The following is a 26319-nucleotide window of genomic DNA, read 5'->3' as shown; positions in this document are numbered from 1 at the left end:
CCCTACCCCTTCCTAACAGGACCAGATTTTAATAATTTAGTCCTCAATTCCCAGCCCTAGAGAAGGGTTCTGGTTAGTGCAGGCCAATCAAGGTCTGGCAATTCCCTGATGACTGAGGTAGGGGTGGACATGGCCTGAGTTGGCTCAAGCAGACTATGGATTTATTCCATGTTTGGGAGATGGGTTTCTTCTGTTTTCTGGGTTTGAACAATGGAGGGTGCAGCATGTGCATGAGGAAAAGCAACCTAAAGATGAAGCCAACACTGAGAATGGCAGCGCAGAGAGAATAAGGATCCTTGATGCACCACAGTTTATACCGTCTAGGGACCTGCCCCATCCCTGAAGTTGCAGTTATATGAGATCATTAAGTGGGGATTTTATGTTTCACACAGATAAAGAATATATTAACTAATACACTGAGTCAATGCCCACTGCTTCAACTCTACACATATTTGTCTGTAAAATATGGCTGAGCATGGAGGCATGTAGGCAGTGTGTTCTTGTGGGAAAACCAGAGGCCTTGAAGCTGGAGAGAACAGAGGTCCAATCGTGACTGTTTAAATTTCTAGCTGCATGGTCTTAGACAAGTTACCTGATCTCTCTGTGCCTCAGTGGACTCATATGTAAATAGTAAACTGTAATATCTAATAGTAGTACTTTAAGAATTAAAATGTCAGTAAGCTAATATACCTAGTACCTGGCACATACTGAGTGGACAATGATAGCCAGTAACTAGTATTAGTTACTAAAAGAAATATTTTTGACCAAAATTTCATTTCTTTAACCTTTCATAATAAAACTTTGCAGAAGAGTTATCTAAATTGTTCTCAACATTCATGTCCAAGTCTTTCGTCAGCCCACTCTTACCAGTCTTTAGTCCCCTCCACTCCTCTGAAGTGGCTCTTTTCACGGCCATCAATGATTCCCATGTAGCCAAACCCAGTGAGCTCTCCTTGGTTCTCATCTTCCTTTCCTAACATTTTCTTCACTTGGTTACCAGGACACCACACTTCCCTGGATTTCCTCTCACTTTTGCTCCTTTGCTGGCTTTTCCTCCCCTGCTTTCCTTTAAATGGTGGGGTATTCCAAAACACAGCCCAGCTTCTCTTTTCTTCCTTCTATGATCTCCCTATGTGACTTAATTCAGTCCCAAGTCTTACAAACCATAGATTTGCTGGTGATGCCCATTCACAGCTCTAGCCAAAACTTCTCCCCTGGACTGCCAATCATATATGCAGCTAACTGCTCGGCATCTCCTTTCAGACACCTGTTTGTTCTTAGTCTTCATGCTACCACCCTAGCGTAAGCCCCCATTTTCTTCACCTCAGCTATTACAGTAACCTCTTAAACGGAGTCTTCATTACAGCTCTGGTCACTTGCCACTCCACCTGTATCATACATGGCTTTGCATTTTTCCCACAATACTTCCAGTTCTTTCCATTTTTAGTCAGCATTTCATTTCTTAATAGCTACACAGCAAGCCTTGAACAATAACTGTGAGCTTGTGACTGATAAGTAAAACTCGTATACCTAAACTTCTCTCCCAGAAACTAAAAATAATCAGCTCTGTGAACCATTTGACCACCTTCATATCAATAGAAAGATGCAACTTCAGCCTTACTGATAAACATTGTAATTGCATATTACTGTGAAAGGGTAACTTCTGCCCTGCTAGGAAACACTGTGAATGCCCAGTTCTCAATTATCTGTCCTGAGCACTGCCCTTTTTGATCATGCTCCCCTTCACGCACCTCCCCATCCGCATGCGACGTATAGTATGTAAGTGTAGTATACAAGGTCCCTCTTGCTTTGTTGCACGTTCTCTGCCCACAGCCACAGATGAGGATTTAGGCCATGACCAGGCGTGGTCTCCGAGCGAGAGGCTCTCCCCTCTGGACCATCGAGGGTGAGGCCCCACGTAAGCCCCTGTTAAATGCTCTTTGCTTGCCAAGATGGACTTGTCCGAATCTTTCTTTGGTCTGATTTTTCCCTCTCAGTTTGGTGGAAAGCTGTCATTTTACACTCTCCCTTGAAACACCACCCTCTGTTCATTTTCTACACAGCAGCCACAGTGATTTTTTTTTGAAATGTAATTCAAAATATGTCTCTTCCCTGCTTAGAATCCTCCAATGGCTTCCCAAAGCTTGTAGGATAATGTGCATACTCTGCCATGACCTACAAGGTTGGCCCTACATGGCAGGTTCCTGCCTTTTCTTCCAGTCTCACCTTGTACCACTTCCCACCCTGGCTACTCACAGCGTTGTGGTCCTCTCCAGTCCTCAGACAGACCTAGCTCAGGGCTGCTACATTTGCTTTTCTCTCTCTTTCTGGAATGTTCTTCCTCTGGAACTTCCCATTGCTGGCTTCTTGTCACTCAATTCTTTCAATCTTCAGTTCAAATGTTACCTTCAGAGGCACTTTTCTAAAGAAGCCCTCAGCCACTGCTTCGTACTCTCCACTGCACTTAGCACTCTTTGAAATTATCTTATTTATTTGATCATTCATCTCCCTCATTAGGATGTTAATGCATGAGAGCAGAAATGATGTCTTCATCATTCAGCACTTTATTTTCCACATCTGGAAGAGTGCTTAGTATCTAGTAAGTGCTTGAAAACATTTTTTGAATGAAAAATGAATGAATGAGTAAAAATCATTATAACATTTAACATTGGAATAGCATTTGATATCTTATGGTGTCCTTTAACTTATATTACTGGTTTCATCCCCATGAAAACCCCATGAGGTCGGTATATATATTGTTGTTATGTTCATTTATAGATGAATTAAGTAATTTTGTGCCCTTTCACCTCCACATCCAAAAGGGAACAGAATTGCATTGCTAAGTCCCCAAAGAAGAGAGTCTAGGAACTTGAGTAAAATTATTTAATAGACTTAGCTAACCATCAGTGAACTTTTGCTTTTTGTTCTTAACCAAATGTTAGAAATTGAACTACATGTGTTTCCATCCTGAACACTATAAACCATTCAGAGAAAATGCTCTTTATTATCCCTGGGTCCAGATGCAAAGGTCCATGGTAGTCAATGCTCTGTAATTAAATGAGATTTTAAGCCGAGCTTCTAATCCCCTAAGACACAGAATGTGCAGCTGTACTAATAACTCAGCCTATTATATGGATAGCCATCCAGGCCCTTATTTCTTTATGTACGCATGTGTGCACACACACTCACACACAATATATAAATTCACATTTATGTTTTTAAAGCCAACAACAATCTAAACACAAGGTTCTCATTCTGTCTTTAAATATGGGAAATAATATTAGATTAAGTTAATGTAATCACTAACATCATGTTCTGTAAATTGAAAACTAATGCATCTTTGTTCCCCCACCCCCAGGCTGCCCAAGAAATAAGAGAATTTCCAGAATGTCCAGACCCACACTTTTCAATGATAAAATATATGCACCCCACTTGGAGTTAGGTGCATAATTTAATATTTTATTGTGTTTGATTTATAGGCTTACTCAGTCCTTATTGAGTTTAAGTTTTTCACAATTGAGGAAAGACCTTAAAGAAAATGTATTTTGTGGTTAAAGATGTATCCCACATGTGCTGGGCTGGCAATTTAAAAGGCCAAATAACTCCTCTGCAAGCCTGCTGCTGAAAGTTCTGATTGCAGAGCTAAGGTTAGCAGGGCGGTAGTAGAAAGGGTCAGTGTTCAGACTCCAGGCTGAGAGCAATGCTTGTTTCTTGAGGTTTGATGTTACATCAAAATCCACTTCAGCACAAAATCTGGTATGCAAAGCCTTAAAAATTATATAAAAATTTGGCCTTTGTCCTTTTCAAAAGAGAAGAATAAAAAAAAGGAATTTTAGGGGGTAGGGAGAATGATGTTTCTGACAACTTTGGCTAAGGCCTTCGCTAAGTACCCTTTCAGAGCAGCAATTCCCAAACTGACAAAAAACTGAACATGACCTTGAATATTTGCAGCTACAGAAATGTCACTCTGAGCAGCAGACGTTTTCAGGCAGGCATTCCACATCCTGATGAGGGCTCTCGATTTTCTGTACCTTTCCCTGAGAGCCTTGTCTTTGCTGAGGACTTTCGTCACTGAAAAGATCGCAAGCTATAGAACTGACATCACTGGAGAATGAAGATCTCTGGGCTTTTCTAAACTAACAGTACTTACTAAACTTAACCCAAATTCAGAGCCTCCAATCCTTGAAGACATTTCTGAGCTCCTCATGTCTCCCCCATTTCTTTGTATCTCTACTGTACAGGCTTTGCTCTGTGTGTTGTATCCTCCATCTCATCTCAAAATCATCTTTGACTCTTTATCATTCACCACATCACATCTATCACTAATGCTTATGGAGTCACCCTTCTCCATATCTCTTGAAGCCATTCACTTCTTTCTATTTCTACTGCCTTCGCTGTGTCCAGATTATCTTCAGGTTTTTCTTTTATCATCATAACAATCTAACTGGTCTTCCTGACTCAAGTCTTGACCCAGTCCTCCCCACTTGCCCATCCACTCTTTACTCTGAAGCCAGTTTTCTAAAATGCCTATCTGTCTGTTCATCTCATTCCCCTGATTGAAACCTTGCAGTACCTTCCCATAGCCCTTGGGCAAGTCCAACCTCCTTATTGTAGTGGACATAGTTCTCCCTTCCATCCTTTCTACCCCATTTTGCACTACACTCAACACCCCAGCCAGACTTAACTCCTCCTAGTTTCTCCAATGGAGTCTGTTGCTGCTGCCCTTGGGGCTTTCGCCTCTCCTGCTGGCTGACACTCTCTCTCCCACTTTACCTGGATAATCCCCAGGTGACTCACGTGGGGCACCATGGGGGCACCTCCCTCACTTCCTCATCATCATGCTCTTCTCTCCCCTAGCACCTTGTCCTCCCTTAGCACAATTTATTATCATTGTGGTTTACTCTCTTTTTTCCCTCTACCTGAGAAGCTCCCAAGGTCAGCAACTGTTGGTACCTTGTTCTCTTTTATATCTCTACCGTTGAGCTGAGTGCTGGCACACAGAAAGGCATTTAACAGCCACTGAATAAGTATTTGTCTTTGTATCTCCCACAGATCTTGACTCAGAGTGAATGTTTAATACCAATGTTATGAATCAAATCAAACTGACACACAGCTCAAACTGTCTGATAGAAAGTGCAGGTCTGTTGAGACACAGACAATGCAAATAGAGCTGGCCCTTATGGCTGGTTTAGGAGTTGAGAAGAGACTGTTTGCTAAAAAATGGATTTGGTTCTGATGGCCAATGACCTCTGACCACTAAAATTTCCAGAATAACCAGACCACAATATCATAGCTGTAATTATTTAGGTGATATTGGTGGTTAATTTTCACTGTTTATGTGGCAAATTCATCTATTGCCCAGAAATTGGCTGCTGTAAGGATTGGTAAGAATTTAAAATGATCACGATACTGATTATAATAATAACTACTAATAGTTATGTTTGAAGCACTTTACATGAATCAGCTCATCTAGTCCTCACAATAATCTTGCAATGTATGTATTGTCATTAACCTACTTCAGAGATGAGATAACTGAGACTTAGAAAGGTTAAATTACTTGCTCAAAGTCACAAGCAAGTGAACATTAGAGATGGAATGTGAACCTGGGCAGTTTCACTTTGGTTTCCAGGAGCTTAAATATTATGCTCTATTGCCACTACTCTTTTCTGGAATAACATTTGGGGACATAACCATGGACATGGTTTGGGGGATATGTGAATGTATGGACTATGCAAAAGCCTTGGCCTTTTGCACGGACAGCATGTATAAGGCTTAGGAAACAAGGTCAGCCTCTTGTCATACCCTCTGGACTTGATTTTAATAAAGCTTTGCAAGCAAGTCATAAGAGAAATGGGAGCAATTTAGAAATAAATTACTTCCATTATGCTGCAGGATCTCCTATATACTGTGGCATTTAGGAATTATTCACAGATGTATGTTTACAGTGAAAAAATCAACTATACTGTGCTCAATTATATGGGGGGGAGGGAACTCTAGTAAACAGATTTTAATTGGATTGAAATTAAGATAAATTTAGGATAATGAAGGAAAATGTCTTAATAGCAAGATTTATAGACTGTGTGCAAAACTCCCATTGGAAATGAAAAAAACCCACTATTTATGAAATGCAAAATTTACATGCGCATGAGGAAAAATGATTATGTACACAATCCATTTCCATGTAGTCAGAAAATTCTCTTTAACAACTTGGGATAGATGTGGGTTATTCAACAGACAGATATGAGTATTTACTGTGTACCAAGTCCTATGCTAAGTATTTTGGGAGTTACAATATTCTTTAAAATCTCGTTAAGATTTCAAGTAATTTACAGACTACTTAGTTACAGGACTTCTCTGTTAAAGGGACTATATGGTATAGGCATAAAACTTCTTTAAAATTCGAGACCTAAATTATAAAATGTCCTTTTGGAAGAAATGCTGCAGTTGGTAAAGGAGTAAATGAGATCCCTGAAGTATATACATCCAGAAAGAAAAGAAAGAGATGGGGACTTATTGTTCTTCTTCTCCTCTAAATCTAGGGTTTAAATACAATAAAATATTTATGGAATGTCTTATATGAAGCTTTAAAAATAGATTCCTTGAAAATACTAGTAATATGGGGTGGACTTTAAAGGATGGTATTAGAGCCTTTATTTATTTATTTTTAAAAGATTTATTATTTTTTAAATTTATTTCTCTCCCCTTCCATGCCCCCCTCCCCATCTGTTGTCTGCTGTGTGTGTCCATTTGCTGTGTGTTCTTCTGTGTCTGCGTGTATTCTTGTCAGCAGCACCCAGAATCTGTGTCTGGTTTTGTTGCGTCATCTTGCTCTATCAGCTCTCCGTGTGTGCGGTGCCATTCCTGGGCAGGCTGCACCTTTTTTGTGCTGGGTGGCTCTCCTTATGGGGCGCACTCCTTTTGCATCACGCTCCACTATGCAGGGGACACCCCTGCATGGCACGGCACTCCTTGCGCACATCAGCACAGCGCATGGACCAGCTCATCACATGGGTCAAGGAGGCCCTGGGTTTGAACCTTGGACCTCCCATGTGGTAGGCAGATGCCCTATCCATTGGGCCAAATCCACTTCCTGAGGCTACCTTTAAAATGATATGAATGACTTGGGCAAAACCAGGACAAATTCTAAGTTCTTACTTTTAAAAATTTGATCTGTGGACCACACAGCAACATCAGTGTCACTTGGGGTTTGAATGTGGACTCTCAAGTCTGCCCTACATCTACTGAATCAGAGTCTGCATTTTAAAAAGATCCCAGGTAAGCTTGTATGCATTTGAAAGTTTGCAAACATTGGTCTAAAAAGTGTGGTACAGGAATTTTGCATTTTTGGTTATTTTGTAATAATCTCCTTTTCCAACATTCTTTCTTACTACTTCCCTCCCAAATCCATCTTCTCCAGATGGTTTTCTTACCATCTCCTAACCAAAACTTAAGCATTTCTGTCTCTGTTCCTTCCCACAGGAACTATTTTTTTTCTTTGAATGCCCTCCCTTTTCATTTCTGCCACACCTCAGTCAGAGATTTGTATTTCCAGAATAAGCTGTGGTCTTTTATTCCTTCTGCCCACATTTCCCTCCTATCCCCATTTTGGTCCACTTGTCCTTCAAGACTCTGGGAGCCTTCCACATCCCCTTCTAACTGTACTCTAATTGTTTGTTCATTGTACTCTATTCCCATAGTGCTTTATATACTTCTATATTATAGCTCCAGTCACATTGCAATGCAATTGTTCATATGTTCTCTCTGGCCAAACTGTGAACATCTCAAGGGAAAATGTTTTAACCACTTTTGTAGCCCAAGTACTTACAAAATGTGTGCTGAATGGACAAATTATTTGCAAATTAAAAATCTTATTATTATTTTTTGTCTATATAGTCAACCAATTATAAACTGAACTCAGTGCTATGGAGAAAAGGAGCCAAATCTAGGGCCTCTAAAATTTACCAACAAAGCTTACACATGCACACATACACAAACACGCACACACCCATTATTTGGTCCTAATTTATTGTTTTGTAATAAGCAATTCAGTTGCTGCATTGAAAGTACCTAACCAGTGTCAGATGGTCTCGCATTTGATAGGTACTGTTCAGATGAGCTTGCAGTGTATCAGGAGAAGAATATCAAGTGTACAACTTAATGTGATTTCCCCCACTTGGTGGGAATTCACAACACTGATTTGCTTTGTGGTCTCAGATGAAGTTAGAACTCATCTGGAATTGAAGTTTCTCCATCTGTAACCTGCTTGATCCCCATCTATGGGAGAAACAACAGTTATGGGTAGCAATGTCTGATGACTCCCTAGAAAGACGCTCAAGTGGTCATTGCAGAATTCTTCAACTTTGAGACACCTTGACTAAAGGGCAAAATCATTTCTCCTAAGTCTTATTAGGAACTCCTGGCTGAATATTTTTTCTCAATTGCTGGAAGTATTTGCTGGTCTTTATAGGCTATTATTGCTTTAGTAAAATGTGGAAGATTTAAAAATAGACTTAGCTGGAGGAGAAGAGAGTTTAGGGAGGTAGAACCTGGACTCAGTATTTTGTGTAATATTGCTTGGAGGTAGAGAATCTATGAAGATTAGATTATTGTTCAGGTCCTTGACAATGGATTAAAAATTTTAAAAGTCTATGTATCTAAAGGCAAGAATGTCTTTCTGTGAACTAGAACAGATGTACATCACTAATGGAGGTGGTAGGAATATGAAGATGCACAGGAAAAATACAATTAATGCAACAGCAATATTGTAATATTCTTACACCAATGCCAAAGATGCACTGTGTTAATAATAAAGGGTATGGAAAAAATATGCCAAATGTATGCCATGGACCATAGTTACTGGTAATAATCTGATGATATTATATCACAATCTGTAACAAATGTTCCACAACAGTGTGGTATGTTGGTGAGGGTTTGTTGTATAGGAATTCTACACATGTGCATTATTGTTTTGCAAATCCACAACTTCTGTAATAAAAAGATATTTTAAAAAGTCTATGGTTATGGTCATGTGTATCACTAGATGTATAAAAATGTAACATGGGACTGTATGTGACATATAAAACATGAATATGGGTGATAAATCATGTATAATACTGTTTTTACAAAATATAAATACAAATATAGCAGAGAGAAGGAAGAATAGCAGCTATGTATGACAGGTGAGGCCTAGAGAGATTGAGAGGGGATGAGTTTTGTTTGTTTGTTGTTCATTATTATTATTGGAATGATAAAAGTGCTCTGGGAATGATTGGGGTGATGAATGCACAAATATGTGATTACACCGAATGCCACTGATTGTACACTTTGGATGGATTTATGCTTTATTAATATGTATCAATAAAATTGATTTGTTAAAAAATAAGGCTAACCCTAATGGCTACAGCAGCCTTGTCCCAAGTATCTTGGGAAGCAGATGTGGCTCAACCGATTGGGCTCCTGTCTATGATATGCGAGGCCCTGGGTTTGCTTCCAAGGGCCTCCTTGTGAAGGCAGGCTCACCTGCACCCACGGAGAGCTGATGGCCCACACCTGCAGAGAACTGGTGCAGCAAGATGAGGTAACAAAGGGAGACAAGCAGACACAGAAGAATGCCCAGTGAATGGACGCAGACAGCAAGCAAGTGGTAGGGAGGGGATAAATAAGTAAAAGTAAATCTTTTTAAAAAGTATATGTATCTTTTTTTAAAGAGAAATTATAGATTTGAAATTTTGTGTATCTTTGCACAATCAAAATGAAGGGAAAAACAGATGATTGAAAAATATCGATGAGCAGAAATTTAATATTTTATTTGCATGTATCCTGTGAGCACTTATTTTAAAAAGATACAAGACAACTAGATAACTTAATATAAGACAGCAAACAGATAGCAAAGGGACACAGTAAAGACTAAGAATATACCATTTTAGATAAAATGGTAGATGTAGTATCTTTAAAAGTTATTATAGAGTCTCTCCTGCAAAGAGGCAGCCAAGTAGGGTTGGAGTCTTGCTGGAATGGGCTGTCTTGGGGGCTTGCAAGGCAGGAGGTATGTGGACATTGATTTGGAGAGACAGTGACAGAGGTAGTACTTACTAAATGTAGAATTGCAGGTTGCAAGTACAGATGTTGGAGACTGTGGGGAGGCAGGACCCTTCCCCCTAGGGCTGGCTATTGCAGTGTTCCCTGAGAACTATCGGTTGTGTGGTGGCATTCCTGGGCCCCGTGATCCCCAGGTCTGTGTCCCCTAAGTCCCCATAGGCCAAATTCCACAGATGTACATACCTGAGTCTGCAGTGTCCCAGACTTCCCTTTCCCAAGTCCAGTGCTCCCAGAGGTCAGGGATTGCCCTAGCCCTCTGGTTTTGGACTGACTCCGTGAGTAAGAGGGATTCGGTGGGGGGTGCACCATAGGGGCTGGGCGAGTGTAGGTTCAATTTTCTAGTCCCCCCCCCCCTTTTTTGTGTGTTTGGAGGAGCATACGGGCTGGCTTAGGGAGAGCCTGGGAGGAGAGGAGTGGTGAATCTGCTGAGAAAGCCCAATTCACCTAAATACCCTGGGATAGGAAACTTGATCTGGGGGAAGGTGGAGTGAGAAAATCAACTAGCCATCTCATAGCACACCTAAAGGAGAGGGACTGTAGGAGGTGCTTTCCAAGCTTCAATCGCATACTTGGGGTTCCTGGTGAGGTCTGGGTGCTCTCTCTCTGGATATTAAGAGTCACTGTTTTCTGTGCAGAGCTGGTTCAACAAGGACCCACTTGAATCTCCTACTGGACCTCTCAGGCAGCTTCCTGCTGCCTGGGAAAGAAGGAGTGAGGAAGGGAGAAAGGGGGAATGTCAGATCCCTAAGCATTTTATTTAACTACAAAGAGGATTCCTTGCTCAAAACTCTGTCTAGTGTTTTGTTAGTTTGTTTTCTTGTTTTTTCTTCCTCTTTATCCCCCTAACGCCCTTTTTTCTTTCTTTTTTCTCTTTTTCTCTTTTTCTTTTTCTTGCTTGCTTCTCCCCCCTCCCTTTTGTCCCTCTTCTTTCTTTCTCTTTTTTAAAATTCTTTTTATATTAGGTGCTGCAGGGAGCACTTCACACTTGCTGTATTTCCTCATCCTCCATTTCCTCTTTTCTGTGTGTATTGATTTTGGCCACCAACACTATCCCCTTTCCTCTACATCTTTCTATCCTCCATCATTTATTGTTTCTCTTATATTACACCTCTCTTTGTTTGCCCCCGTATATTTCTGATGTTTTATTTCTAATACCTTTGTTCTGTTTTCTGTCTTATATTCACTCTTTATATTATTGTCCTTTGTCTTCTCTTTCCCTCTCTCCTGAACACTCTGGCCTTTTAATTTACACTATATTCCTCCCCATATTCAGTTTACTGTTTCATTATATGTACTCTACTTTTCTCACTGTTATAACTCTTCATACCTTACATGAGTCTAACATCCATTCTCCTAGATCTCACATGGTTCCTCTGTTAATATTTACTATCAGTACTACTATTATTCATTTTCTTTTCTTACTCCTTTTGCTTTCTCTGGTCCTAATATTTTCCTTCAAGTGAACTTAGCCAACAACAAGGAAATAGAATAAAAAGAACAAAGTGACATAGAGAAGACTTAACACGCATGCAAAAACAACAACAAATTAAACCCCAAACTAGACAAAGAAGCTAAGCAACTGATTAAACCTGTCAAGATAAAATGATGACCAGACAGCAGCAAAAAACTACAAACCAAACCAATAATCAGGAAAACATGCCCCAATCCAATGAACACACTAAAAACCAAGAAGAGGAGCGGAACATCGAATAAGTAATTAAAACTCTCAAAACATATATTAGGGACCAATTTGATGAAGTGAAGGAAGAGATTAAGAATATGAAAAAACACTTGGAGAGAATACAGAAGAAATTGCAATCATACACAAAAAGAGATGATGGTGATGAACAGCACAATTCAAGAAATCAAAAATACACTCTCAGCAAATAACAGCAGACTCGAAGAGGCAAAGGAAAGAATTAGTGATGTGGAAGACCGTACATCTGAAATCAAACAGATAGTAGAACTGATTGATAAAAAGATAGAAAAAATCCAGCAGGGACTTAGGGACCTGAATGACAATGCAAAACATGCAAACATATACACTATAGACATCCCAGAAGGAGAAAAGAAGGGAAAGGGGACAGAAATGGTGTTGGAAGAAATAATGGCTGAAAACTTCCCAAACTTATTGAGGGAGATGGATGTACATGTCCAAGACCTACCCCAAGATATATACTTGTCAAATTATCCAATGCACAAGACAAAGAGAAAATACTGAAGGCAGCAAGAGAAAAGAGAACCATCACATACAGAGGAGGCTCCATAAGATTAAGTGCTGATTTCTCATCTGAAACCATGGAGGCAAGAAGGCAGTGGTATGACATAGTCAGGGTACTAAAAGAAAAAAATTTCCAACCAAGAATACTCTATTCAGCAAAGTTAGCATTAAAAATGATGGAGAGTCCAAAATATTCACAAATAAACAGAAACTAGGAGATTATGCCAACAAGAATCCTGCCCTTCAGTAAGTACTAAAGGGAGTTCTGCAGGAAGAAAGAAAAAAAACATGAGAGACAGAGTTGGAGGAGAGTATAAGAGCAACTAAAAAGACAAAAAAACAGAAAAAGAAAATCAAAGAAAATATGGCTAATGTAAGTAATTCCTTGAAAGTAATAACATTGAATGTCAATGGATGAAACTCACCTGTCAAGAGACTCAGACTGGAAGACTGGATAAGGAAATATGACCCATCTATATGCTGTCTCCAAGAAACATATCTTAGATCCAGGGATTCAAGGAGGTTGAAAGTAAATGGCTAGAAAACAATCTTACCAGCAAACAATAACCAAAAAAGGGCAGGAGTAGCTATATTAATATCAGACAAAATAGACTTTAAATGCAAAACAATTGTGAGAGACAAAGATGGACACTACATATTAGTGAAATGGATAATCTTTCAAGAAGAAAGAACAATCATAAACATTTATGCTCCTAACAAGGGTGCCTCGAAATATGTGAGGCAAACACTGGAAAAACTAAGTGAAGGAATAGATGCCTCTACAATTATAGTCAGGGACTTTAATACACCACTATCAACTTTGGTCAGAACATCAAAGAGAATCAATAAAGAAACTAAGACTTTGAACAATATATTAGGGGAATCGGACTTGGCCCAGTGGATAGGACATCCATCTACCACATGGGCGGTCCATGGTTCAAACCCCAGGCCTCCTTGACCAGTGTGGAGCTGGCCCATGTGCAGTGCTGATGTGTGCAAGGAATGCCGTGCCATGTAAGGGTGCCCCACACATAGGGGAGCACCCCGCACAAGGAGTGTGCCCATAAGGAGAGCTGCCCAGCACGAAAGAAAGTGCAGCCTGCCCAGAAATGGCACTGCACACACGGAGAGCTGATGTAGCAATATGACGCCAGAAAAAGAAACACAGATTCCCATGCCACTGACAACAACAAAAGCAGACAAAAAGAAGAACATGCAGCAAATGGACAGAGAGAACAGACAACTGGGGTGGGGGGAGGGGAAGGGGAGAGAAATAAATAAAAAAATAAACCTTAAAAAACAAGCAAACAAACAAACAAACAATATATTAGAGGAGCTGGACCTAATAGACATATACAGAATATTACATCCAAATACAGCAGGATATACATTCTTCTCAAGTGCACATGGATCATTTCCAAGATAAATCACCTGCTAGGCCACAGAAAAAGTATCAATGAATTCAGAAAGATTGAAATCATACAAAATAATTTCTCTGACCACAGTGGAATGAAGCTGGAAATCTGCAAGGGCCAGAGACCCAGATTTGGCATCAAGATTTGGAAGTTAAACAACACACTCTTAGAAAAACAGTGGGTCAAGGAGGAAATCTCAAAAGAAGTTAATAATTACCTTGAAACTAATGAAAATGATAACACAACATATTCAAACCTATGGGATACAACAAAAGCAGTACTGAGAGGGAAATTTATAGCCATAAATTCATACATCAAAAAAGAAAAAAGAGCTAAAATTGAAGAACTAACTGCACACTTGCAGGAATTACTAAAAAAAAAAACAAAACAAACTAACCTCAAAGGAAGAAGAAAGAAAGAAATAACAAAGCTCTGAGCAGAAGTAAATGAAATAGAAAATAAGAAAGCACTTGAAAAGATAAACAAAACCATGAACTGGTTCTTTGAGAAGATCAATAAATTGACAAACCCTTAGCTAGACTAACAAAGAAAAAAAGAGAGAAGATGCAAATACACAAAATAAGAAATGAGAAAGGAGATATCAACACTGACCCCACAGAAATAAAGACTATCATAAGAGGATACTTTGAAAAACTACACTCCAACAAAAACAACAATTGAGAGGAAATGTACAAATTCCTAGAAACACATAAGCAGCCTACCTTGAAACAAGGAGAAATTGATGATGTCAACAAGTCAATCACAAGTAAAGAGATAGAATCAGTCATTAAAAACCTCCCAACTAAGAAGAGCCCTGGGCCAGATGGCTTCACAGGTGAATTCTGCCAAACATTCCAGAAAGAACTAACACCAATCTTGCTGAAACTCTACCAAAAAATTGAAATGGAAGAAACATTCCCTAACTCATTTTATGATGCCAACATTACTCTAGTACCAAAGCCAAACAAAGACACCACAAGAAAGGAAAGTTACAAACCAATCTCTCTAATGAACCTAGACATGAAAATCCTCAACCAAATACTTGCAAATCATATTCAACAACACATTAAACAAAGTATACACCATGACCAACTGGGATTCATTCCTGGTATGCAAGGATGGTTCAACATAAGAAAACTAATTAATGTAATACACCATATAAACAGATTGAAGGAAAAAAATCACATGATCACATCTATAGATGCAGAAAAAGCTTTTGACAAAATACAGCACACTTTCTTGACTAAAACACTGCAAAAGATTGGAATAGAAGGAAACTTTCTGAACATGATAGAGAGTATATATGAAAAACCCACAGCTAACATCATTTACAATGGTGAAATCCTAAAATCTTTCCCTCTAAGATCCGGAACAAGACAAGGATGCCCACTATCACCCCTCCTATTTAACATAGTCTTAGAAGTACTTGCTTGAGCACTGAGGCAAGAACCAGACATAAAAGGCATCCAAATTGGAAAGGAAGAAATCAAAATTTCACTATTTGCAAATGATATGATCCTATATATAGAAAACCCTGAGAAGTCTACAACAAAGCTTCTAGAACTTATAAATGAGTTCAATAAACTTGCAGGTTACAAGATCAATGCGCAAAAATCAGTAGCATTTCTGTACACCAATAATGAGCAATCTGAGGAGGAAATCAGGAATCAAATACCATTCACAATAGTAAATTAAAAAATCAAATACCTAGGAATAAATTTAACTAAAGATGTAAAAGACATACACAGAAAACTACACAACACTGTTCAAGGAAATCAAAGAAGACCTAAATAAATGAAAGAATATTCCCTGTTCATGGATAGGAAGACTAAATATTAATAAGATGTCTATTCTACCAAAACTGATCTACACATTCAATGCAATCCCAATAAAAATCAACACAGCGTTCTTTAATGAACTAGAGTAACTAAGTATGAAATTTATTTGGAAAAGAAAGAGGCTCTGAATAGCCAAAGACATATCAAAAAAGAAAAATGAAATTGGAATAATCACACTACCTGACTTCAAAACATATTACAAAGCTACAGTAATGAAAATGGCATGGTACTGGCACAAAGAGAGATACACTGACCAATGGAACCAAATTGTGAGTTCTGATATAGATCCTCATATATCCAGCCATATGGTATATGACAAGGCCACCAAACCCTCTCAATTGGGAGAGAACAGCCTGTTCAACAAATGGTGCCTGGAGAACTTGATATCCATATGTAAAAGAATGAAAGGATTACTAACTCACATGTTATACAAAAATCAACTCAAGATGGATCAAAGACCTACATATAAGAGTGAAGACTGTAAAGAGCTTGGAAAGCAATGTAGGGAAGCATCTACAGGAACTTGTTAATGGAAACAGCTTCATGAACTTCACACCAAAAGCACAAGCAGCAAAACAACAAAGAGATAAATGGGACTTCCTCAAAAGTAAAGCCTTCTGCACCTCAAAGGAGTTTATCAAGAAAGTGAAAAGAGAGCCTACACAATGGGAGAAAATATTTAGTAACCATATATCTGATAGGAGACTTATATCTTGCATATATAAAGAACTCCTACATCTTGAAAATAAATAGACAATCAACCCATTTTAAAAATGGGAAACAGATTTGAACAGATTCTTCTCCAAAGATGATATACGAATGGCTAAAAAACACATGAAAAAATGCTCAAAATCCCTAGCTATTAGGGAAATGCAAATCAAAACAACAATGAGATACCATCTTATTCCCATAAAATTGATAGCTATCAAAAAATCAGAAGACTACAATTGTTGGAGAGGATGAGGAGGAATGGGAACACTCATCCACTGCTGGTGGGAATGCAGAAGGATCCAGCCATTCTGGAGGACACTTGGGTGGTTTCTCAAAAACCTAGCTATAGATTTGCCATATGACCAGCAATTCTACTGCTGGTAATATACCCAGTGGAACTGAAAACAAGGACACAAACCGATATATGCACACCAATGTTCATAGCAGCATTATTCACTATTGCCAAAAGTTGAAATTAACCCAAATGTCCATCAACAAATGAATGGATAAATAAAATGTGGTATATACATACAATGGAATACTACTCAGCCATAAGAACAAATACGGTACAAACACGTGATAACATGGATGAATCTTGAGAACCTTATGTTGAGTGAAGCAACCCAGGCATTGAAGGACAAATACTACATGACCTCTCTGATATGAAATAAATAAACCAAGGTGTCTCAGAGAGCTAGAGATTGGATGATAAACTTTAAGGTAGTTGGAGGGTAGAGGAAGGTTGTGATCTCGCAGCTACTTGGGTGAAATCTATTATAAGCAGGAGGTAACTATTTGTACAGAGAAGGGATAAAATGGGGGCATAGGGATACCTTTGGGTGGAGCTTTGTTGGCTTGAGGGGAGCTAGGGATGGGAGGATGGGTCAGATGGCCCAAGAAATTGGGGGGATGGTGGGGAGTACATTTGAACATAGGGGATTGTCAGGTATGTGGTTGAAATTATAATGCAGAGAAAACTCTTTAGAAAATATAATACAAAAGGTTACCTGTTTAAGATGCTTAAGGGGGGGGGGGGGCATTTGACACAGGGCAAGCTTCTGGGGAGTGTGTGACTGCTCATTTTGTCATAGTGGGTTATATCATTGGGTGGAGACCCATACAATGAGAATGAAAGTATACCCACATCGTGGGGAGGACTGATGTTATCGAACAGAGGGAATTGTATCTCTTGAGAGAATTGGTGGCTCCCAATGGGTTAGGGCAGTCAAGTATGTCAAGCCCTCAACATTGTTGCAAGTGTCTCTGAATATATTCCTTCAAGTAATGAAGATTGATTGTCATGGTGGGCCCTGAGGGGAGGGGGAAAGAGGTGCTGAATACATGGAATCAGTGTAACTGTGGGGCAATGGAAGTGTTTCACAAGATCATGCAATGATGGATATAGAACATGTTAAATTACACCAAAAATGTATAGGGGCCTATAGGCTAAAATGTAAATCATAATGTAAAACATAAGATAACTAAAAATTTAGAAAATTGTATCGTCTAAAATATAAACCACAATGTAAACCCAAGTGTAACCTTGTTTGAAAGCTATTGTCTCAATATCTGTACATCAGTTGCAGTAAATATAGTATGAACATAAAAAGATTATTGCTGGGGAAGGGAAAAAGTATCTGATGTTGAATATGTGGGAGTACTGTATATTGTATACATGAATTACTGTGGTCTAAAACTTTTGTGAAGATAAGCTTAATAATTAGAAAATAAAGAAAAAGAAAAAGGACGTAGAAACTGAGAAAGAGATGGAAGAAGTTGCCTTGCCAATGTGCATACAGGGCAACACTTATTGCAGTGATGGAAGGCAAAACATCAAAAACAAAGCTTTTTTAAAAATTTTTTTGATACCCCAATTTATTTTTACTTTTTCTAAATTAAATGAATTCTATATCTAACCTCAAAACCCATAATTATATTCCATTTTAGTATTAATGGAACTTGGCAATATATTGGGCTTCCTTTTTGAAAAAATTTTGGATTACAGAGAGATTCAACTATGGTGGGGGAGGAGCACTTGTGTGGGGTGTTATTGATGGGGGGCACATGGTTGGGAGGGAGTTCTCCAGGGCATGTATACAGGGTATGTAGAAAAGTTTGGATATTTTCATAGTGGTTTCAGTTGGAAATGACAGCTGAGAGAGTGCTGAGTTCTTGGCCAGGGGAGCTCGATCACATTCCCCAATGGAACAGCAACAATCCCCCAAGTGCAATGGCAAAGATCAACAAAGACAGATGGTCCAGTGATGAGCCCTAGATACTGATGGCTCCAATTATGAGCCTGTGTGCCTGAAATATGAACTAGGCCTAGAGTTGCGGGGTGCCTAAGAGTTACCTCCTGAGAGCCTCCATATTGCTCAAATGTGGCCACTCTCTAAGCCAAACTCAGCATGTAGATGCATTGCCTTCCCCCCAGTGTGGGACATGACTCCCATGGATGAGTCTCCCTGGCACTGAGGGATTACTACCAAGCACCAGCTGATGATGTAACTAGGAAAAGACTTTCAATAAAGGGGTCAACTCAGATTGGCAGAATATCTCAGCCTACATGTAATATCAGGTGTTAAAAACTGCTTTTTGACCTTGGATAAAATGGGGAAATGGAAAGGACAAGTGAATTTATATGGCCATGAGTCTCCAAAAAAGAGTTGGGAGGTCATCAGAGGGGTGATGTTTATGCACGTCTCAGCAGGGTACCAGAGACAGCCAAGGTAGATGGAAACCCAGGTACTGGTTCCCCTGAGGGCTGCAGAGACCCGCAAGTTCTAAGGTCATGGCAGATGGCTCTGGAGTTCAGGGCCATGTCAGTTGGCCCTACTTTGGAGTTTGTGTTCCTGAGTGTGATGGAGCTGGACTCAGATATGACCTTTCTACACATGCCTCTTCTGTTGCTTTTACCAGACCTGTGGTTGGCGTTTGGGTTAGTGTATACTTGGGAGACCTGAATCTCTGAACTGTCCATGTGACGGCCAGGCCCTGGGCCTCAGCAGACTTGCAGCTCCTACCCTCTGGCTTCTTGGACTTACCCTGGCCAGCTGACAGGGAGGTGAAGAGGGTCTACCACCATACCAGGGAGCCAAGAGTGCCTACAACTGAAAGCAGGAGAATTGCATCCGTTATCCTTGTGGAATCTAAGTCCCCTCTTGATGTAGATGGGGACTGGCCATAACCATCCCAGGGTCCACAGGATGAAGGAATAAGGTATGGATTAGAGTGGATTTACTGGTGTTCTGCTGTGGAACTATTGTGATTAGTAAGGGAAGAAATTATAGTAGTGATGTGGAGAGGGTGGCCATGGTGGCTGCTGATGGTAGGGAGACAGAAAAAGATATGATGTGGGGGCATTTTCAGGATTTGGAGTTGTCCTAGGTGGTGCTGCAGGGATGGATGCTGGACATTGTGTGTCCTTCTGTGGCCCACTGGGTGGACTGGGGGAGAGTGTGGCCTACAATGTGGACCACTGTCCGTGTGTACAGAGGTGCTCCAGAATGTATTCACCAGTTGCAGTAGATGTGCTGCTATGATGGAAGAAGTTGTTGATGTGGGAGAGGTGGGGTGGGTGGGGTGGGGTGTATATAGGGACCTCATATTTTTTTAATGTAACATGTAAAAGAAAAGAAAAAAAGAAAAAAAATTTTTTAAAATTATTATATTGGTAGCAGATGTAGCTCAAGTGGTTGAGCACCTGCTTCTCATGTATGAGGTCCTGAATTCAATCCCCAGTACCTCCTTAAAAATAATTATTATATTCACTCATTCATTCATTCATTCAAGAGATATTTCCAGGGATTCTGTGTAGTTGCCAATTACATCTCAACCATTCATCTTCTGAAATTAAATACTTAATGTTTCTGTGCCTCAGTTTCCACATTTTAAATAGGGATAATAGTAGTATCTACTTCAAAGAGCTATTATGAGGATGAAGTTAAAGGAACTACTGCATGAGAAGTGTTTACAAAAGTCTCCAACGCCTAGTGAGTCTCTATAGCATGTTAGTTATTATTATTGAAAAACTGTAAACACATTTTCATCCAATAATTTAAAACAATAGCGATGGTGGTAAAATGATCTAATGTACACAAAACATCACACAGACTTGACAAATGGATGGTCCTCAATAGATTTTAGCTATTATTATGATGAAGATTTATTGGGGTATTTACGGGTTTTCAGTTCCTGTTCTAGGAGTTCTATATTTTTTCAATATTTTAAACTACTGTGTTCTCCTTTATAAAAGGAGTACCTATGAATGCTACTGCTTTTAGCATATTTTCTATGTATCAACTGCCTTAATAAAATAACACTCAGGTAAAAAAAGATGATAAAATTGACTAAAAAGAAAATAATTTTAAATGCACAGCCAAACTGGCAATACCATAAAGAAAAACCTTAAAGGAAAGCAGAAATCCAGAGAGGTAAGGAAGCATTGGAGTAGACAGTTGTCCTGGAGGTCTAATGAGGGACAGGTTATCGAAGAAAGAACACAACAAAGATGGCAGGTGTCATCAGATACCAACTTATAAAGCCTGAACCTCCTAACAGGAAATACAAAAAAGCATCTCTTTGAGGAAGAAAGAAAGCGAACATGCTTATCTGTTTCTATGCTCTCTGTAGAGGGGACAAAAGGCATCTGCTAAGAATTCTTAACCAGGAGCCTGCCCATAAGTGAATTTGGGAAACTCATTTGCACTCTCTATGCTTAAAATTTAGTTTAAATTCATATTCCTGTAGAGGTAACTCCAGGGGCCCAGCAGAGGTCAATACAAACTCTGTTTGAAGAAACCTCCCATAAACGTAGGCCTCAAAGAATTCCCATTCTAAGAAACATGGGCTCACATGCAAGTTTAAATAATAGATGAGGAAATAAGCCATCATTAGGAAGTTAGCAGAAACAACAAAGATCACAGATATTAAAATTACTGGATAACTATGTCAAATAACCATGTGACATATGCTCAAATAAATTAAAGAGGATATTAAAACTATTACCAAAACAAAAACTATTACAAAACCAAAAGACTAGAGAAAGTAACAAGCAGGTTTTTTAAAGGAACCAAATAAAATTTCTAGAAAGTAAAAGTACAATAATTAAATTAGTTGTGCAGATTAGGAAAAAAGTGAAGGGAAAATTATTATTAAACAGAAAATACAACTGAAAAATGATCACTATCCATCTTAGAGATTGAAAATATAAAAAAAGATGACAGATTGAATAAGGAGATCTGACATATACCTAATGGATGTTTCGGACAGAGGATGGGGAAGAGGCAATATCTGAAGTGATATGGCTGAGGATCTTCCAGAATTGGTGAAAAACAGGTAGCTTAAACTGTAGGAAAGCAATGAATCCCAAGAAATAGCAATAAAAAGTTCTACATTTAGACACATTTTTTGTGCCACTGCAGAAAACCAAAGGCAAAGAAAAGATCTTACAAGGAGAGAGAGATAGAGGGAGAGGGAGAGGGAAAGAGAGAAAAGGAGAAGAAAGGGGAGGAAGGGGGGGGGGGAAGAAGAAGAGACGACAAATTAAAGAGGCAATTCAGTGGAATGATTAAGAGGGCAGACTGGAGCTAGACTTCCTTGTTTCAAGTCTAAGCTACTGTTAACAAGCTGATTCCATCAGATTCTTTATTATAGATAAGGAAATAATGATAATTGTGCCTACTCGTAGTATGAGGAGTAGAAGCCAGAAGCCAGCAGAAATCAGAGAGGCAAACACAAGGAGAGAGAGATCGCCATGTGATAGAGGATTGCCTGAACACTACAGACTCTGGGAAAAAGCAAGCCCTGCCAATACCTTGATGTTGGACTTTTTGCCTGCAAAACCATAAGACAATAAATTCCTGTTGTGGAAGCCAACCTAGTGTGTGGTATTTGTCATAGCAGCCTTAGCAAACTAACACAGTTTGTATGAAGAATGTTTTATAACATCATAAAAGTTAGGACACTCACAGAGATGTAGTTGTACTTCTTAGTAACACTGATTGAGAAAATACTTCACCAAGAATGAGTTTTCAAACTCTTAACTCCATAGTCTTCCTTTCCTGCCCCGTGCACCATGTCACTCATCCAAACGAACTGACTAGTGTAAACCTCCTGTGCTGGGGACCGCTGCTACAGAAGGATTAGATTACAAGGGTAACACACACAAGAGCAGCCTGCCAGACCACATTTCCATATTAAAATTTAGAACATCAAATTAATAGACTCATAGGGCTGGGCATCAAGGAGTCATTTAAGCCCTCCTTCCCCACTGAAACTGAATCACACCTTAACTATTCCATCCAGATGTGAACTTGCCTTTGTTTAAACATTTCTAAAGAAAGCTAAACAGTTGCCAATAATGTAATCACCTGGCACATTGCTGGTTCTAAATAAGTATTGGTTAAATAAGTGAAAAATTTTAACCAGTGTGATACTAGAATCTGAATATTTTGTGACTAGACATATATGGTGGTTCTGAGTACAATATGTCAGGCTTTCTCAAATGTGTGATCCTTTATGAGGTATGAGTAGCATTCAACCTTTACTCCTGTAATCCTGACCTCTTTCTAAATTAATGCCCCCCTACCAGGTCAAATTCTTTGTGGACATTTTAGACCACAGCCTATTTAGGTTGGCATTGCTACCTTAGATACAATCTGTAATAGAAGCATCCAGAAAATGAGTAATTTTTCTCAAGAAAGACATTTCCCAGTGGCATGTTCCCAGAAGAAGATACATATCCATGTTCCTCGCCCTGATTTCAGCAGTGAGCCTGCCTGCCCAGCTAAGCTCCAAGCAAGGAGGTTGAAAGAGGCAGAGACGCCCAGCTGCCCTCATCTCAGGGCTGCCCTGCTTAGCATCCTTCACTGTGAGGACCAGACAGCATTGCTGCATTGGCTGTTTCTCTATCTCAGTACCATGGCCGGAGATTCACCAGAACAAACACATGCCCAGCTTGGGTTGCTTTGGCCTCTGTCATTATGTAGGACAGGGAGCCCTCAGAAAGCTGGAACTTGAGGTTTTGAGGGACGGCTGGGAGCTATGCCCCTGCTGGTCCCAGCAGCCTTTATGGCTGGAGATTGCAGTGCAGTGCAAAGGGAGCCATTTGACAGTGTTTGTACCTTATCATTTCCAGAGAATCTCTGCACTTGAGACAATCGGTGTTCTCAGCTGTTGGTCAAGTTCAAGTACTTTTTACAGTAAGCATATCTGAGTGCTTGGACTGAGGAAACAACCAAAGGAAACTTACCACAAGAGACATTATTTGTGGGCTTGGTTTGCTGATCCTGCTGTCTTCCTGATACTCTTTCTCACCACCTCATTCTGGGGACATAACTGGCTCTCTCCCCATGGAACTGGCCCCTAAAGCACTTTATGATTCTGGCCTGGAGCTGCTGGACAGTCTGTTTTGGCAAAACCACTGTTTCAGAGTGAATGGTCACTTGCTCCAGGCTGCCTTCTTCCTGCTCTGCCACAAGGTCAGGGAGGCTCCTGTTTGGGAACAGTTCACCTTGGCTTAAATCTGTATTTTGTCCGGTATGGAAGGGCACTCCATGAACAAAAGACCCAAGGAGATTGCTAAACCTGACATTTTAAGTGGTATTTTGGGTTCTCATTGAAAACTTAATCATAAAGCAAAATCATATTTACATTGTATTTTTTTCTGATTATAGAAGTAATATATGTGATTGTGAAAAATGTAGAAAGTGCAAATAAGTGAAGGGTGTGTAAAAAGCCTGGGGCAAAGTTATCCTTTGTATTTATCATGGAAGCCCCAAGATCACTTAACAAAATATTTAAATGATACCATTTAAGCAAACAGACTGCTATGTAAAATATGTTTCGTCTTCCTATCTTGAAAAATATACCCTCATAAGTGCAAAAGAGAAAGATATGTATAAAACTATGGATTTCATGTGTCTGAAAGGTGGCAAAAGATAAGTCTATGAAATTTAATTGTTATTGTACACATCTGAGCTTTCTGTTGATGGGTTGATGGTAGATGAATGAGTAATAAAATATTTACATAACATAAATCATGTGCACATTCTATAAAATTAATTTTTCTTGCCTTAACTTAAGCAAAATTGCTATTTTTTCATGTAATCAAGATTTTTCCATAATTTTTTTCAACTTACAATAATGATCTGAAGAGTTTAAAAACTGTAATTGCATTCAAAGTATACAAAAATTTAAACATATTTTATGAGAAAATACAAAAGTACATGTAAAAATTTTAAAATAAAAATTCATTTTTTCTAAAAGTTTTCTTTTAAAATATTTGAAATAGCTATTAAAATTAAAATTTAAAACAAAAATTATTATTAACAGATACCAAAATTTTATTTAATAAATAAAACTCTTAATTGTCTTGTTATTATCATAAAGAAAAAGCTATTAACAATTTAAGCATCCTATGTCCATCTAGTTGCCAATATAAAGAATCAGTACTATGACACATGTACATAAATTTATGAGTAGTATGAAAGGTTACTGTTGCAAAATGTTCATAAGCCACTGTGGCAGTTTGATATTATTTATGAATTCCAAAAAGGGATATTGATTACATTTGTAAACTGGTCTGTTCCTCTGGGGTGATGCCCCTTTGATTGTACTAAATTCAGAGGTTTCACTTTTACTTTATTTTTTTTTAAGATTTATTTTATTTACTTATTTCTCCCCACACCCTCATTGTTTGCTTTTGCTGTGTCTGTATGTTGTGTGCTGGTCGTCTTTTTAGGAGGGACCAGGAGAGAGAGGCGCCTAATGGCTTGAGTCACCTCTGCTCCCTGCTTTGTTGTGTCTCTCATGTTTTCCTTGCGTCTCTTGTTGCATCAGCTTGCTGTGCCTGCCCATCACAAGAGCTTGCTATTTTGCTTGTCTTCTTTAAGAGGCACCAGGAACCGAACCTAGGACCTCCCAGGAGCTTAATCGCTAGAGCCACATTTGCTTCCCATCACTTTTATTTTATTAAATTAAAATTAGGGCTTTGATTCAACCATGAAATTAGGGTGAGTTAGCTTGAGTCTGTGCTCCCTTTGTAGGCTAGGTAAACTGACAGTTACTCAAGGAGAACACAGAAGGATACACAGAGAGGAATAGAGGAAGACACGGAAGAGGAATTAATTTTGATCCTGCAGCCCAGGAAAAAGAGAGGAGCCTGATAGTCCACAGTTGACCCTGTGAAAAGTACAGATCAGCTGAGCCCAGGAAGAAATGAGCCCTCCAGTCTATAGCTGAGATTGGAAGAAATTGGGCTCACAGAACCTTAAGAGGAAGAGGAAGGTTGAACCCGCACGGACATTGCCCGCTATCTTGCTTCAACACATGGTAACAGATATTTGGTGATAAAGTAACTTTGAGTTGTACTCTTTAGGGCCTTGTAACTGTGTAAGTTTCCTCCCCAAATAAATACCCTTTATAAAAGCCAACAGATTTCTGGTACTTTGCATCAACACCCCTTTTGGCTGATTAATACAGCCACTATTTGCAACTTTTCTGAATATTGTGTTAATCAAGTACCATGGGAACCAGGAATTAGAAAATGAGAAGCAAGTAAAAGTATTCCGAGCATTATTGAGAACTGATATTTTATTATGAAAAATTCTATTGCATTCATTTTATCTTAGGAGGATGAATCTGACAAGTTTGACTTTTCTCTTACAACACTTTTTTCCTCTCACATCCTCCAAGCATTCCAAAGCAATGGCAGCAGCATCATAACCCATGATCCTTCACAGTTTTCCAATGCTGTCACCTTTCCTTTCAAGGATATAGGACTAGAAACGTGGAGAAGCAGTTCCCTGGGACCTGCAAGTGTGGTCACAAGACTGAACATTAAGTATTATGGGCTGTGGTGGGCCAGCTTTGAGTGACATATCTGAAGAAAGAGAGGGGACTATGCACTTTTTAATGAATTTATTTGTATGTGATTATCATATGTGGAGCCCTCTAAGACACCTCTTATTTAGGTCTAATGGAGGTTCTGTATATATCACCCATTATCTTACCATCCAGGAGAAACTACTACTAA

This window comes from Dasypus novemcinctus, chromosome 5 (assembly GCF_030445035.2).
Source record: "Dasypus novemcinctus isolate mDasNov1 chromosome 5, mDasNov1.1.hap2, whole genome shotgun sequence".
Classification (NCBI taxonomy): domain Eukaryota; kingdom Metazoa; phylum Chordata; class Mammalia; order Cingulata; family Dasypodidae; genus Dasypus; species Dasypus novemcinctus.
This window is presented reverse-complemented; position numbering follows the sequence as displayed.